We start from the raw sequence: 16,734 nt of genomic DNA, 5'->3' as shown, positions 1-16,734 counted from the left end.
TTGCTGCTGTTCTGGTCTCCACTGATTGTCTCTGCAAGTTCGTTTTGCTGGTGGGCAGGTTGTTGACAGGGCTACACATGGAACTATACATATATTGCTTTCATATAGCACAGCGTTGTATTTTGCTGGGGAGTGTGATCATTCTGCCCCTTCCAACAACCACTGATTGGATCTTACTTAACAGACCATGTTCACTGTACATGATAGCTGAGCAGTTCCACGCCAAAGGACGAATCGATCTGACGTGACCTTCTCCGATTTGCATTAAACTTTGCATAATTGTTTGTTATGATCAATCATTCACATTTGAGCTAAAATTCGGCCATTTTTAAAATCACAGAAAAACACTTCAAAACGGCGTATTTGATATGTTAAAATAAATCATAACAAGAAAACGTCACTTCCAATCGAAATGCTGTCTGGCAAGGTAAAAGTAATTTTGAGTTAAAAATCATAAATGTGCTTAAATGGAACAAAAAAATCCCCTCCATTCTTATTTATCGTTCTCATCTACTTGTAGCAACTCAACACAAACATTTAATCCGCTATTTTAGTCCTGTCATCGAGGATAGCTTCAACTCTTACTCACTATCGCATGGCAATTATTCTGCCTCACTGCTCAAATCTCTTATTGGCGAGAATAGATAGAGCGCAAAAAGATGAACTCCAACGACGACGACCGACTATCGTTGCCAATGACTACGATGGTGATCATTCACATATCACTAATGTTTTATTAACTTCAGCGATTAAACATGATATCCTCTTCCACAGTCAGCAGCAGTGCCGGTTCTGACTGGGGCCAGTCATCCGATTGAGATGCTAATAAACACCAAGATAGAGCTTGATTATTGTCTTTGCTGGAAGCTTGTGCGTTTATGACATCCGATTGCTCGTCTCTGGTTTCATTTGCTTTGAAGATAATGACGATGGTGATATCCGATTCAATTGGTATGGGGTATTATCAGACACAGATGTCTTGGGGTGGTTGGACGTTTTTGGCATCATGCTGACGATGTTTTACGATGAGCTTGGAAATGGTTTCTGGTTAACGGAAATGTTGCTCACGGAAGCGTCCTTACATTTCGAAACGTTTGCACTTGCTTTGTGACATTTAGCATTTCCGATTGGTAGGGTTTTAGACACACAGTCGATGACATAATTCTTTTAACCTCTTCTGATAACCTGACGGAGATTTTTTTTTCCAGGAACGCACAAAGCTCCGCATTAGAGGTGAATGGGTTCCAGTCGATGATCCATAAAATATCCAATCCATTTCTAATACCGTAAAACGGGGTATCTTTGATAATGCGGGTAACTTTGATAGTATAATGTAAAGATTATAGTTACTCACTATGCTTTTTCCACATAAGAAACATTGGTTCCATATTGTAGCTTACGGTACTTCCGTCGATATTGTATATAGTTTTTATATAGTAGGGTAATTTACGTATTCTCGGCAACCTAAGCAGCGACCTTCTTTCTATAGCCTTTTTCTCTAAGGAACGCACACATGTGCAGTATTGGTTTGTTTACAATCTTTTGCTGCCAGCTGCTCTAACAATTTCAGTCGAAAGAATTGTCAAAAACTGTTTTGAAACGCTTTTACAAAGCTACAATCTTCTCTAGTGAGAGCGAGTATTGTCGGCAACCAGTTTTTCTTCGGCAACCGTTCCATTTGAACTGCATATACATCTGCTGTTCTATTATCGGCAACTCGAAATCAGCTACAATTTGTAGTGCGTGTGTTTCATTTCAAGAAAACCTTGCTATATTGCTTTTTCTCAGTGGTAAAAATATAGTCAAATTGAAGGTGAAAGCATAAAGAATCGTGTGCATGCATTCAACGAAGTGTTTTCGTAAGAAAATCTAGTGAAAATAGTATTTCAATTTGGGTTGCCGAAAATAGTCTGGCATGCCGAAGCCGTCATTTCCCCTATGTGTTACATATTTTACAAACATATTAAAAGACCATTTTCGTTTTGTTTTCGCCTGTTTGAAAAAGCACGCAACCATCAATTATGAAATGTATTTCAGATAAAGCCATCACAAATTCATTGTTGCATTCTTATTGCTTATGAGGTTTTCTGATTAAACACTCATTCAAAGTTTCATATTTAAAGAACTACATTGTTTGAGTCTCACTCATTTTTTTTCTACATTCATCGAGCATTATCAAAGTAACCCCAAATCAAAAAACTGAAGCTCGGTCACATAACTAAAAAAAATAGTGCAAATGCTTTAATTTCTATTAAACATATTACTAACGAATTGACTCTTGGATCCTCAGTACTTGTTTGAAAAATATAAAATTTGAAAAACATTCATTGCTGTAAAAAATATTTAGAATATACTTTAAAAAATTATCAATATTACCCCGTTTTGCGGTACGTCTAATGAGGCGATGAGAAAAAATCCCAATCCGTTGATCCTGGAAGTTTTGCTGTTAATTATCTTGTCTCTTCGCGTTGAAGTTCCGGTCTGGTTTTATTTATTCCGTCGAAAGGACCGGAAATTGGTAGGCTGGTTGGCTCATAATGACAGAATCCATGAAATATGCAGCAACAACAAATAAATAAAAACCGAAATCCGACCAAATGAGGGTTGGGTCGTATTTTTAATTAGAAAAGCAGGAAGAGCGAATCCCATGCTGCGGACGGAGTTTGCAAACAATCGTAATTTCCACAATTATCCCAGCGGCCAAGCGATATGCGATGGGAAAGGGACGTCTGGCCACTCGGTCCGGTGGTTTTGGTCCATTGTAACGAACCGTGCAAAGGAAGAAGACCAGACACAGGGCCCCGTGATTACTCACGTTAATACTGATATGCGGGAAAATTTGGGTTAGTGTAATTAGTATGAATCGTTTGGAGTTTGGACATGTTCTGCGCGAGGGTCACAATGCATTTCCCGTTTGCTCATTTTGCTGATGACGAGACTACGTATCCCGTCCATGCCAGAAGAGAGTGAGACACGACGGACGGCACGGTTAGTTGTTTATTGGTTTCTATCAACATTTAATGTTGATAAATATTTAGCTACGATGAAAGGTATTAAACAAAACATACGCTTATCCTTCGCCTGTCATTAAGCGTATTGTTGCTGGTGTTTTGCCGTATGTATAATTTGCAACGCCCTCAAAACCATGTGCAGCTGCAGTACCAGTAGCAAAGAGTGAATGGTGACCCCGAACGATCATCATTCGCTGATGATGCAATTCTGTGGCGAGGTGGGGTTTCGGCTGACGAGTGCAGAGCAGACGATGATGCGTTTATCTGTGACAATGCAATTTGGGTGTGGAAAATTTAATGCAACGGTTGCGATGTAGTCTGTGATATTTGCGGTATGGATTTAATTTTTCTTACGATTTACTTAAATTAATGAAAGTTGACGGTCAAAGGACGGGGTGGAAAAAATCAGCAATCAATTAATGCACATACTAAATACCTATTTTTTTTTATTAGGTTTGATAAACATGTTAAAGACTTATGCACATATGTCTTTAAAAAAAAATTCAAATATTTATTTATTTATTTATTTATTTATTTATTTATATTATTTATTCAAATTAATACTGTTTAAGTAATCTATATGGCTCTTAAAGTGTTTGAGCAATTCCAGACCAAATAGAAAAAAATACTCGACCTTTTCCGATTGTATGAAACTTTCCATTATTGTTTGTTATAGGCAATCATTCATATTTTTGCGAAAATTTGGCCTTCTTGGATCTTAAACTTTTTTTTAAAATGACGTCTGTAGCACGGGAACGTCACTTCTTATCGGAATTACGTCGATCGTCGAGAAAAGTAAAGTCTTTCTATGAAAAATATACACCGTAATTTTTGTTTTATTAATTTTGAGTAAAAATAACAAAAAAAAACCCGAATTTATCCACCTATGGTGTGATCAGACCCTTCTTACTTATTCAAGTTTATTTATTTTATTGTCATTATCAGTGACCTAGCCCCCCACCCCCGTGTCATCCAGTGACGCTACGCCACTGCCTGGGGGTACCCGGAATATATCCGGGTGTAGTCTATTTGGTGAGGCTCACCTTATCATCACCTTATCATCGTATTTTAATGTGATTTAATGGGTTTTAATTCAATTCATATTCAAGCAACTTCCCCGGGGTACCCGGAACATGTCCAAGTGTGTCCAATGTGGTCTGGAACACTTAACACGACTTGCATTGATCTTATTTTTGAATTCTGTAGTAATTTGATGTGTCGCATGATGGTTTTGATACGTTTTCCGTTAAATCCAGCGTGAAGGCCCATATTCACCGGATCTTATTCCGGCCATATCTCCGGAACCGGTTCACCGACTTCAAAACCGTTCAATAGCGTTCAATGGGACCCAAAGACCTATCATTTGGCGCCAAGTTTGTCCAAATCGGTTGAGCAGTTGCTGAGAAACGTGAGCGCATTCATTTCGTTACATACACACACACATACACACATACACACGTACACACACACAAACATACATGTTCCGATCTCGTCGAGCTGAGTCGAATGGTATATGACACTCGGCCCTCCGGGCCTCGGGTCGATAGTCGGTTTTTCAAGTGATATCTATACCCTTCTTTGTAAGAAGGGTAAAAATGTTAAAAACTCAAATATCTCAAAAAGTGTATCTTCAATTTTAAAATATCTTTTATTAATCTAATGAAAAATTAAAACTTTGGAATTTTCGAACCATACACGGGAAAAAATCCGATTCCATTTTCATGAATAAAAAATCATGAAATGAAAAAACTTGCCATCCCATGAAATCGTAACAATGATTCATGATTTCGTCATGGAAATTCATGATTTCATAATGCAGTGGAATCAAGACCGCTACAAGCGTTACACGTACTTGGCAAACCGTCTTCATAAACCGCACTACATAGGTATCTCTTATACGCCTTTTGTCTTCCAACTTATACAAGTGCTGATAGTCTAGTGGTGAAAGTATGGGTTTAGTGATCTCAAGGTTCTTGGTTCGGATCCAGTCTGATGCTTTAATTTATTCTTTTTGCATTTTTTGGTTAAAAGTTAAACCCATGAATTTAGCTCATGATTTCAACTCGGATGATTCATGATTTTGGGAATATTTGCTGCGTTACGCAAAAGTTGCTCATGATATCATGAATATTATTCATGGTGTATTTTCATAACATGAAAATACGCTGTGTTCATGAAATCATGAGTCATTTTTCTCATTTCGGAGATCGGATTTTTTCCCGTGTAGGCACTTGAAAATTGACAAAAATCCTAGAACATCAACTAATGGAACTTTTTTGAACTTCTTGTTAGTAATTTTTGCGCTGAAAACGAGTAAAGCTTATTAACAAAAAGTTCAAATATTTGAGCATCATATTTTGTTGCACAATTTTTAAGTGTCCATGGTTTTAAATTTTTCAAAAGTTTTTATTTTCATGAGTTTTTTTTTGAAAAAAAAATTAAGACCTACTTTTTGAGATATTTGAGTTTTTACACTTTTTTGTCGTTTTTACTTAAAATATAAAAAAAATATGTACCGTGTACATTTTTTCTATAAGGAATTTATTTGTCTCTACAACTTGGTCTCAGGCGTTATTTTGATCAGAAGTGACGTTTTCGTACTACAATTGATTGAAAAATGATAGACGCCATTTTGCAAAATAATTGGAAAAATTGGAGAGAATTATTGAATACAGTTTACTGAAGGTAGTTTTGTAAACATTACTACAGCGGCGCCGGTGGTGTAGTGGTAAGCGTGATAACTTCTCACGCCAGCAGGCCTGGGTTCATTCCCAGTCGGCGTCACCGGGATATTCTGAGACATGACATGCCGTTGGTCCCCGGTTCATGAGTTGATGGGTCGATAAGTAGGGCCCAGGTGTGGGAGCTGCCTTCCTGGCGTCGGTAGAATTGGTGCTCATCACGGAAAACAAGATCAACGGAAAACAAATCAAGAAAAAAAAATAATATACATTACAGCAGCAGCTCCCAAACTTTTTCCAACCTATCGACCCATCAACTCATGAACCGGGGACCAACGGTTTTACTTCCCTTCGGAACGAATGTTTTACACCGAAAGATAACCTTAAGATAAGCTTTCAAAGTGTTTTTTTTTTCACGTATGAAGTTAATGATTTTCAGAGTTGGTTGGAAATGCTTTTTATTATCAACATGAACCTTTAGATCGTCTAGACCAAAAAGATATTTAAAACCCCAGCTGATAAGCTTTTGCAATACTAACGGCGTCTTTGTTCTGTTAAAAGCCTTGGGGATATCGAAGGAGACGATCCTTCAACAGTTCTTCCAGCGAGGTGAAATACGTGGAGGCTTCCTTTCCTCCCCGGAAGGTGTGCTGCCGGTGGTCAAGGTATCCATTTTCCTCCAATGCAGCGCAAAGTCGACGATTGACCATGCTATCCAGCACCTTGCTTGAACAGCTGGTTAACACAATCGAATGGAATTTATCGGTACCTCGTGTGGTAGCGTTGGCCTCGGGATCACCAAACTTTCTCGCCAAGTGGCCGGAAAGTTACCAGTGCACCACACCTCGTTGTAAAAATCCAATAATTTGTCCTTGCCGTTGACAGGAAGATTTTTTAAACTATTTCGTCTTGGCCAGCCGAGTTGCCGGTGCTGTATCGCAATGCAAATTGCAGCTCCTTCAAGAAGAAGTCTTGGTTATTTGGAGAGTTGATGCTGTCTAGTGGAATTGGCGATATCGGCAGTAGATCGTCTTGTTTTGCGGGGAAAGGTGGGCTCATATTGATTGATAGCGGAAGCTTAGCAAAATAGGTGATGTTGGTACCGCCAGTCTTGATTGAGAGCGGTGTGCTGCGCCTTTTCCTGCTAAGGGAATATATTTTTCCAAACAGGTACACATACCACTGGGAAGCATTTATGCTATCCAGGAAGTCGGTCCAACTATTTCGTTATACATCCCGGATCGTCTGCCTGCATTGGTTGTGCCGTTCTCCATATGTTTGTAGGGTTAATTCTTTTCGCGGGTGGTTAGCTGGGAGGCGCTTGACACGCCGAAGTGCCTTAGCTTTTACTGCCACATTTGTCTCTTTAGACCACCTGCGAAGATATTTTCGCCCGGGAGATGGGCAAGCGCAGGGAATGGCTAGGGGGTATCTAGGATCATACTCGTGAACTCTGGAAAATTGGTAGGATTCTTTTGCTATAATAGCATATTGACATAAGTCTCATAGACCACCTACCCTGCCTGGTCGTAGTGCCATCTTGGACGCTACGTCGTTACAGGTGTCGATCCTACGCAAAGCTGGATGAGTATTGGATGGTGGTCACTGCCGTGAAGGTCCCAGTTTACGGTCCATGTAGCCTTGGACTGCTTGCCGTTGAAAAAGGTCGAAGAACCGTCATTAAGATCGACCATGTCCTTTTGGTCGAAGGGGTCTGCCAGCGCTGTGCTTCTTGGATCGGTGGATGAATCGCCCCAGTTGGGTTGGTGGGCGTTCAGGTTCCCTGCCAAGAGCCTACATTCTTGGAAACTATTCCCGCAAAGTTTAATAAAAAATTTCGTATCAAAATTGTGAGGAAGTTTCTTAGACTTTCTGAGAAATTGCTAAAAAAAACAAGGATTCTAACCATACATTTTCACTAATAATCGAGCACATCAACCAGGAAACTATCAGGGGACTTTCTTAGCTCAGTCGGTCAAGACGCAGCTATAATGCAATGCCATGCTGGAGGTGGATTTTCGTTATGGTCTAGAAAATTTTGGAAAATTTTTCGTAATTAAATCCAAAAAAGAACTAGAATACCAGCACACCATTGCCGGGATTTTTTCTCTATGTAGAGCTATCAATAAATCCCCGCCTCCACTGGAATTTGGAGGCTGATGGTAATTTTTCGAGAAATTGGAATGAGCATCCAGATAAATTGGGAGAAACTTGCGAGTGAAGTTTTAGACCCTCCCCCTCCATTCACGTAGACAATCGCCCGTTCAATTCGCCCGTGGTTTATGAATAGTCCCCATGTTTCCAAAATCGAAGCATACCAAAATCGAAACATGCCATAATCAAAATACCACTGTACTGGAAAAGGGTTAAGCGAGGAGAAATTGTAACGCATGAACATTGACCTTTTGGTATTTACATACTCCTGATCCACTTGACAGATTTTCGGTGGTTCTAAGTAGCTGATCAAGCCAAGAATTTAATAAAACAGGAAAAGATTCCGTTTGTTTCGTTACTTTATATTTGCATGTATTGTTCATATTAAATGAGTAATTTTAAAAAACATTCGTAAGATTTGAAATGTCTAGTTTAATATCATCAAACATTAAGCCACAGATAAGCAGACATAACTCTCACAATCACATTCATCGCAAATAATGTTTTAGTTGGGAATGTGCTTGCATTTGTCATGGTGGCGCCACTGAAGCATTGAGCAAGCCACCACATTTCGAACTTATCAGTGATGCTAGTTCTAGTTAGTAGATGTCAGCTCTTGAAAATGATAAGTGGTCAAGGCATCCCACTGGAGACACATACCGCATCTGACGAATACAGAAAAAAAAAGTTGTTGAATATTACATCAAAAGTGCTGCTTATTAGTCATTCCGTTCCTTATATTACGCTATACGATTAACACAGAATTTTTGAACAAATCATGTTGATGACTGTAATATTTTATCAATTTTTACCCCTTTTACCAGTTATTGATGTTCAATACTTCACCATGAATTTCATTGATTGATACATATTATATTTTTTTGCTGTACACACATTAAAGTTATGAGCGGTGGTAGAAAAAGCACTAATTAGTGATGCATTACCTCGTTTAAAAACTTGTTTCCTGCAAAAGAAAAAGCACACTAAACAAACAAAACAAATCTATAAAAAAAAGTTTTAGCTTCTGTGATTTTTTCCTACGGATCCTTATTTCTACAGAATTCAATCAATTCTATTAACAAATGAAAGCTGGCACTCGTGGATAATAGACGAACTATCAAAGTGATGATGGTTTCAAAATTTTCCACGGGGAAGTATACGAGTGCAATCTTAAAATGCTTTTATTTTGAAAATGGAGCACTTTATTTAAATCTGGTTGCTGCTACAGTCTGAAATCTATGTTTGCACCTAAAAATCTGAAAAGAAATTATGTTTTCTGTATTATATGTCTATTGAGTAGTCCTTAAGTTTTCTACTACCGTAGCGGTAACCAGATTTAAATAAAATGCTCCATTCACAAAATAAAAGCATTTTAAGATTGCACTCGTATACTTCCCCGTGGAAAATTTTGAAACCATCATCACTTTCATAGTTCTTCTATTCTCCAGGAGTGCCAACTTTGATTTGCCAATAGATCTACGGAAAATTTCGTAGAACCAATATCACTGACTTCCATCTGTTTTGTTTTTATTCAACACAGTTGACGCATTGACAGAACGAAGGAAAGCAACTGGTGAAAAAATGGCATGAACGAGAGATGCTCTGGTTGCACATAAATGCTTGGGAATGTGCATGATAGATGGTGCTAGTGCGCATGCAAAATACCCTTGACGATATTTTTGAAGAATTTTTTTCAAAGAATTATATATGTTTGTCTGTGATTAAGCTTTGAATACCCTAACAAAGAAGAAACTATGTATACATCATGATATTAGTGCAAAATGTTCTCTACAAACTACACACTTAGAAATAACTAATTTTACACGTGACGGAATCCGTCTTTGACATAAAAGATGAGACGTAAACAAACATGTCATGTAATATTAAGTGCTCCGAGACTGAAAAGTTCGTTGCTCGACGAAAAGTACGTTTGATTAAGCTATATTTCGCGTCTGTTATGACTCAAATGTAAGTCAAAAATGACGCTCGTATATGTCACTCTCAGAGCACCTAAATTTACATGATTTTTTCTAAGTGTGTATGAGTTGACAACTTAAAAGCAGGGATAATCCACAAGTCAATAGGCTAAGGTGGGGCTAGATGGTTCATCTACTTGATTTAATTAATTTTTTGTATGTCATCATCAACAAGGGGAGATACTATATCTTTCGACCAACCATCCTTACCATGTATCCATACTATCATTGGTCGAAAGGTACAGTAGCAGCACCTCGCCCTACCCAAGTAGCAATTTTGGTTTTATGAGGGTTCTGTAGACCATGATTTAGTCTTGTAGAATGCTATAAAACCCCGATAAAACCCCGATAAAACCTGCAATGTTACTTGGGTACCCATGTCTCTTCGAGATCGTTAACATGTGATGACAGGAGCTCATACAGCGGTAGACCTAACAACAGCTGCAATTTCCAAACCCATCGACTAGATGCTTACGTCACATGACGACTTGAGTGTGAAACAATCGATAGAACTGTTTCCGCACGTCGAAGGTACGTGAGCAAAACGGCGATCATCTCTTTTGCCATTTGTGGCGAGATCCGCCATCCCTCCGAACAGGGAAGCTAGGTAACGGAGACGATCAACCCGATTCGTGCCTTCCTCAAAATTAACCTTTGCTCTCTGTCTACTCTCTATTAGTGCTGGGACTCGGATATTTTTATTTTTCAATTTTATTAAATTTTGGCGATTAACAGATTTGCCATACCACATCGGGTCACATCCCAAGTAACAATTCTGGTTTTATAAGGGTTCTAAGACCGTGATTTAGGCTTGTAGCATGCTTTAAAACCTCGATAAAACTTACAATGTTACTTTGGATGGGCGTCAACAACCAACTTTTTGCCAAATATTTAGAACAGTAAAAAAGAAAACAGTTAAAGGGAGAATAAATGTCACTATCCGGATATCCGGATAATTACTATCCGCCTGATAACTATCTCAACGTTTTCTTAATTTATTTTATTTCAATATTGGGCACTAGAAAGCATGATATTCTATATACTCAATATCAATTCAACGATATTTTATTTACCTGAAAGTATTTTTATTGAAAAAACTAAATTATCCGGATAGTTGAAGTCACAGCTCTACTCTCTATATACAATTTTCACTATACCGTACTCTAACGGAACTATCATCTCTATACTTTCATCTCTTCATCTATCTTATAAAATTACCACTTTAAGCTTGATATTTGATGTTAAGCATCTTCAACTATGTTAGTTATGGGCAATAGACTATTATGCATAGTTTCATGCAAATTGGAGAAGGTTGAGTCTGATCGAAGCGTTATTTGGCGTGAAATTGCTCCAATGTATCCTGTTATGTGTTTAGCACCATTATTATCGTAATTAATTTGCTAAAAACGAATGTGTTGCAAACAAATGGATGATTTTACCGTTGAAATATTTTGCCGGTGGCTGCACATATTTTCCAAAAAATCACCTCTCTTGATCATAAACCATGTAAAACACGACTGTCTTTCACAGATCATAATTTCTAGCCGACAGAAGTTTGCATACATATCCAATTTGTTCTAACATAATTCTTCGAAATTAGTGGCACTTCTCTTCCTAAACAATGCACCCACATTTCGGTCTCCAGGAACCTGTCAAACTGAACTCCCTAATCCCCAGTAGATGGTTGTTTTGACGTGATACAAAATTTCACTTCCAAGTCTGTCCGCCTCCATTCCGTCGGCATCCAAAGCGCACTCTTGTGTGATGGGAGAACTAAGTCAAATTGTAAACACACATCAATTCGTTGTCACGGCCAATATTTAACACCAACTTTACACGATGTTGGAGAAGATCACACGTGATGCGGCTCATGGGCTGTTCAACAGATCTGTGCTCATGTTTGCCACACTAGTTCCGTCCCGTGCAGAAGAAGCAGATTGTCATTCTGGTGAAGGGGGAAGCTAATTCCGATTTTTTTTTGTAGCAGCAACACGCACACACAATTCGGTGGCAGTAGATTAAATCGGATTCCTAGGTAGGGGCAGGGTTATGAGCCGATCGTAATTTTAATGGATGTAAGACGACTCTTCTTTGCTTCGTGGGCTTCGTGGGCGTACGGTTATCGGTATCACCCGTCGTTCAGGTGTATAGTGTGGTGGAACTTTTCGTATCAAGGAATTTTACCTACTGGTCTTCTTCTGCTTCTTGGCGTGTTGTCGGCTCTCAACTCAGTGTTCTAGATGCATTTCTACAATTACTTATTGAGATTTTTCTATCTATCGAATGCATGAATTTGTACATTGTGTAGCAAGCATAATGAGACTCTATGCACAGGAAAATCGAGGCTATCTGAGCTCACCCCCTGGTTTAATGGGTGTTATGTGTTGTCCATTGTCTAGTGTTAAGTGATCGGTTTGTACAACGTCTGCTTTAAAACGGCGTCATGTGTCCTTTAAACATTTCTTAAACAAAATCGGATACAATTTGAACTACAGAATACTCAAAGAATGTAATATTGGGTGTACCAGTATCATTTAATATCAGTTTTCACGTTTTCAGAGTCGGCGTGCATGTCTACTCATCCACCACACGGTCGAGCAAACACTTGAGAAAAAGAACCACCGCCAGAAAGAGTAGTATAAATAGAATGTCAATATTTATATTATTTTAATCCGAGGATTTGTGTACTTTACCATGATGATATATAGACATCTAACTGCTGCTGCTGCTGGGCGAGAGAAAGCATCGATGTCTTCGTTGTCGTCTTTCCCGCGTTGGTGGAGATTATGGCGAGTCAGACCCTTAACCATCCAACGCAGAACGTCGTTGTCGGTACGGGTGAAAATTAAAAGTTGATCTACTGTTCCACTGAGCTCTGTTGTCTAAGCCAGTAGAGTGAGTGTTACCACACGAAATTGAAAGACATTAACACAACATAATCAATGTTGTGAAGAGCTGCCTGCAAAGCTGCTTCGAAGTCGAAAGGAGTGTCTCCTCGTCTTAAAGTGCTCTCAAGCCGGTGTCGTTAGCCCTGTTCACCAACTTCGCAACCATCACATACCTAGGTATCCTGTACTCGCTGAACGGGGTCGAAAGGGGAAAGACAGGCAGCTCCGTTCTTTTCATTCTTTTAGTTTTCCGCTACTTCGAATGTATGTATGTGTGCGGGATGCGGGATCTGATGAGAGCAAGATTAAAACTTTGTCTCATCCGTTCGTTATGTGTGCACGAAACTTGTGCTAACTGGTACTGGGGAGACATTCGCGAAAGCGCACGTTCTCGACGTGACTTATCACTATGCTGCAGGCGAAATTGTTTCCCAAGCTTGGATGAGATGATGAGCACATGTACATACACACGGTGTGCCACAAGCGGGGTTGAGGTTGTGCCTATGTGTATGTAGGAAAATGGCACTTTAATCCGGGGTGGGTTCTGTTGTCACTATTGTAACGAGCGACACACTATACAAACCATACTAAACCATGAGATGTAAAAACATCGTTAAAAAGGAAAGCTCTTAAATCAGGCATGGTTGTGTGGCTTAACCAGATGCAGAAGATAACTTTTTTTATAAGAGGATATGTGCCGATGAAACAGATTATATCTAAACTTAGTAGATTAAACTCTAGCATGTCAAACTTAACGTGTACACTTTTGTTTTTATTTCAGGTAGGAGGACACCTAAAAAAGGCTGATGAATGATCTTTCACAAATTGGTTGCTATAAGTGCAGTGCAAAGGTAACAGCTACGATTCAATACCAATCAAAAAAGATTTACTTTTAAATGTAAGGAGTTCAGAACCGCACGGTATATTAGCCAGTTAGTCTACTTAGCTAGCCCTAAAAATAAAAGTTTACATATTCTACGAGCTCATAGAGAGCGAAGGGATGTCATTTCCTCATACATTTCAAACAAAATCAAATATAAACTCCAAACTCAAATCGGTTGTTCGGGCTGCAATCAAATGAAGTGAACCTTTTACAGAGTGGTTCGCTCACCTAAATTCACAAATCTAGAGAAGTTTCTTTTTTTTTTTGGGCCAGTCTAGTTTATGTTTCCAATCATACCTCATTTTTTTAAATACACGAACCCAATGTTTACATGCGTTCAAAACCAATATCTTAATAAAAAAAACTTGATTCTCGCGGTGCAGTTCGATTGAATCCTGATGCAGCTACATGCTTTGAAATTCTGAGCTAAGTTGATTCTAATGAACCAGTTCTATGATCGAAAGAGTGAAGGGGTGTAATTTTCCAAACATTTCAACAAAACCCCCATTTACATCCAGTCTTTAATGAATTACCTTTACCTCTACAGCGTGGACAAAGTGCCTTCTGTGAAGTTGCTGCTTATAGTAAGACCTTTATTTTAAGCGGCGCCGTCAGTCAGACTTCGAGTTTTGTTGTAATTGAATTCACGTTTTTCCTCGCCTATTTATTCTTAGTTCTTAAAAATGTAAATATTATGAAAGAAAAAAAAACAGTATCAAACAAAAGGTAATAAATCAATGACCTATTCCAAGAATCCTGAAGAATGTTCTTATGAGCTTATATGATTCTGAGAGCTGTTTCATAATTTATAGAATGTAATTTTAGGATTTTATGTTATGGGCTGTTCATAAACTAGACATATTTTTGGATTATTGACCCCCCCTACCCCTGCGTAGACAATTGTCCATACAAATTTTAACACCCCATCCTAATATGTCTACGTAGTTTATGAACAGCCCCTTAATATGAAATGAATTTCGAAAAGTTGTTGAAAGTGAATCTATTTTCTGCAGAATTATTCACATTCAGTTAAATTTTCAGGTCGTTAAGGAGAATAATGTCTGACGTGCAATATCATTTAATTTTTGTTGTCACTCCTGAAATTGAGTTCTTTAAGGAGTAAATTGAGTTATTTAAAAGGTTAATGCATATTCTTAGTCTGCATTTATAATGGAACACAAATCCAAAATGTAATTAATTTTGATGCACTGGAAAAATTAGCGCAATTATATTAGGAAAAATCAACATGAATTTTCAACTTAAAAACTAAAATATCTCAAAAAGTGTACGTTTAATACTTTTAGTTTTTTTTAAAGTTCATTAAAAATGCAAATTTTTTTTAAACAAATTTAAAAGCATGGACACATACAAATTGATAAAAATCGTTGAACAAAAACATTTGGTGAAAAATTGTAACTTTGGGCAAGTGCGCTTTTTTATATCACACAGGAAACAATAGTTGAAACATTTAAGATTGTTATCTGTGCAAAAATTACATTTAAATGCTAGTTAACAAGATCAGGCATGAAAAGTTATTTACATTCATTTCGTGCATTAATGTACAACAGAATTCCGAAAAAAGCTAAAAGAAGTTTTTGTACGTTTTGATATTAGCTACAACTTTTAATTCAAATCTGTATCTCTTATGCATTACATCTTGAGTGAACAGAACTTATTATTTTTTTTTCAGTGAATGTAGTCTGTAAGATTCAATCAAAGACGAAACAACATTAAATAAAATTACTAGGGAAACGCTCCTATAGTAGCGGTACGTTAGAAGCGTTAGGTTCCTTTAGTTGTGTATGGAGACTCAATACACAATTATAGGAACCTAATGCTTCTAACGAACCGCAACTTTAGGAGCGTTTACCCTATTTGTATTTCATGGTTTGTAGATAGAGGGTGCAATATGTTTTTATATTTTTCCATGAAATGTAAGGCTTTTCTTCTCAAAATATCATGCGACTACCATACGTCTCCATTGATATATAGTCACATAATCTAAGTTATAAGTCTAGTCACAACTTCATAGACATATGACTTAAAAACGAAAAGAAAACATCTCTGGTTTTTTTAAATGTTGTGTAAAAAAGCCTAAATTTTCAAGGCAAATTTTAAAAACATATAGTGCTCTCCGTCTACACATCATGGAAACCATACAAAACAAATACAATCAATGTTGTTAGCGTTAGCGTTGTTATGATATACTTCGTAGATTGGATACTAGCGACACTCACGTCTCTTCTGAAATTCTCAGTTAGACTACTTTCAGGAATAATGCTGGGGAGTAAACATTGGTTACAATCTAAACAAGAGTAACAGAAGCATGACTGTCACTATTCCAGGCCACGCCCATCTTTACCATAACTAGGGATAGGGAATGAAATGTTGATGTAGTACTTACTTAACGAGAGGCCACCGACTTAGCAACACCCTCATAAGTGCTACGGAGTTGGAGTGTTGGGTAGGGTATTCGGTTAGGATTCACCTCAAGATGGCGATGCAACCAAAAGTATGTATTGTTTATTTGTTGTTTATTTAATCTCTCGATAGCCGGCTATCGAAAGAACATATTAATTTTGTTTAGTGATCATGAATTTTAAGAGTCATGACGGAGAGCTTGGGATTAAACCCATGATTTTCTGCTCAGCAAGCAAAAACGATCCCTCCAGGGTCATCGAGCATCTTAGAACCATAACGCTTCGCGACAATACAGGACTACGTTTTCGCTTGATATGCAAATAGTTTCCGAGGTTAATGTTCAATATCAAACATACAAATGATGGTGGCGATTTATTGTGCTGTGGAAGAGCTTGGGGTTAAATCCACGATTTTCTGCTCAGTAAGCAAAATCGATCCCTCCAGGGTCATCAAGCATCTCATAATCCACAGCGCTTTGCGTCAAAGTACGAATATATGGATGAACTATCTATTATTGAATAACTATTATTTACGATAGTTACATGAAAGAAATAAAATATAAACTACAAACAAAACGTGACTGCTAAAATCTCAAAAAGATACTCTCACAAATATATTTCACGCAATCAGGAATCTCAAAACCATTAGACACTATAATGATACTCTGCACATGTTAGACACAAGAAGAGGCCAAAAAGCAAGCGTCCAACACACAAAACC

At 38.0% G+C, this 16,734-nt stretch overlaps 1 protein-coding gene across 3 annotated transcripts in view; it reads left to right on the top strand.

Moving 5' to 3' along the window:
- Positions 1-16,734, top strand: part of Ddr (discoidin domain-containing receptor 2) — an 819,413-nt gene that overhangs the window by 154,662 nt on the left and 648,017 nt on the right. The window contains exon 2 of one of the 3 annotated variants that reach the window (XM_065222577.1): positions 13,492-13,561. The exons of the other annotated variants lie outside the window; for them this stretch is intronic. The gene's annotated coding sequence lies outside the window, so the exon portion shown is untranslated. The remainder of the gene's footprint in view (positions 1-13,491; positions 13,562-16,734) is intronic. 3 annotated transcript variants of the gene reach the window in all.

The sequence above is a fragment of the Ochlerotatus camptorhynchus genome, unplaced genomic scaffold, assembly GCF_037179485.1.
Source record: "Ochlerotatus camptorhynchus isolate MF236.1 unplaced genomic scaffold, CSIRO-AGI_Acam_v1.1 ptg000176l, whole genome shotgun sequence".
Taxonomy (NCBI): domain Eukaryota; kingdom Metazoa; phylum Arthropoda; class Insecta; order Diptera; family Culicidae; genus Ochlerotatus; species Ochlerotatus camptorhynchus.
This window is presented reverse-complemented; position numbering and strand designations above follow the sequence as displayed.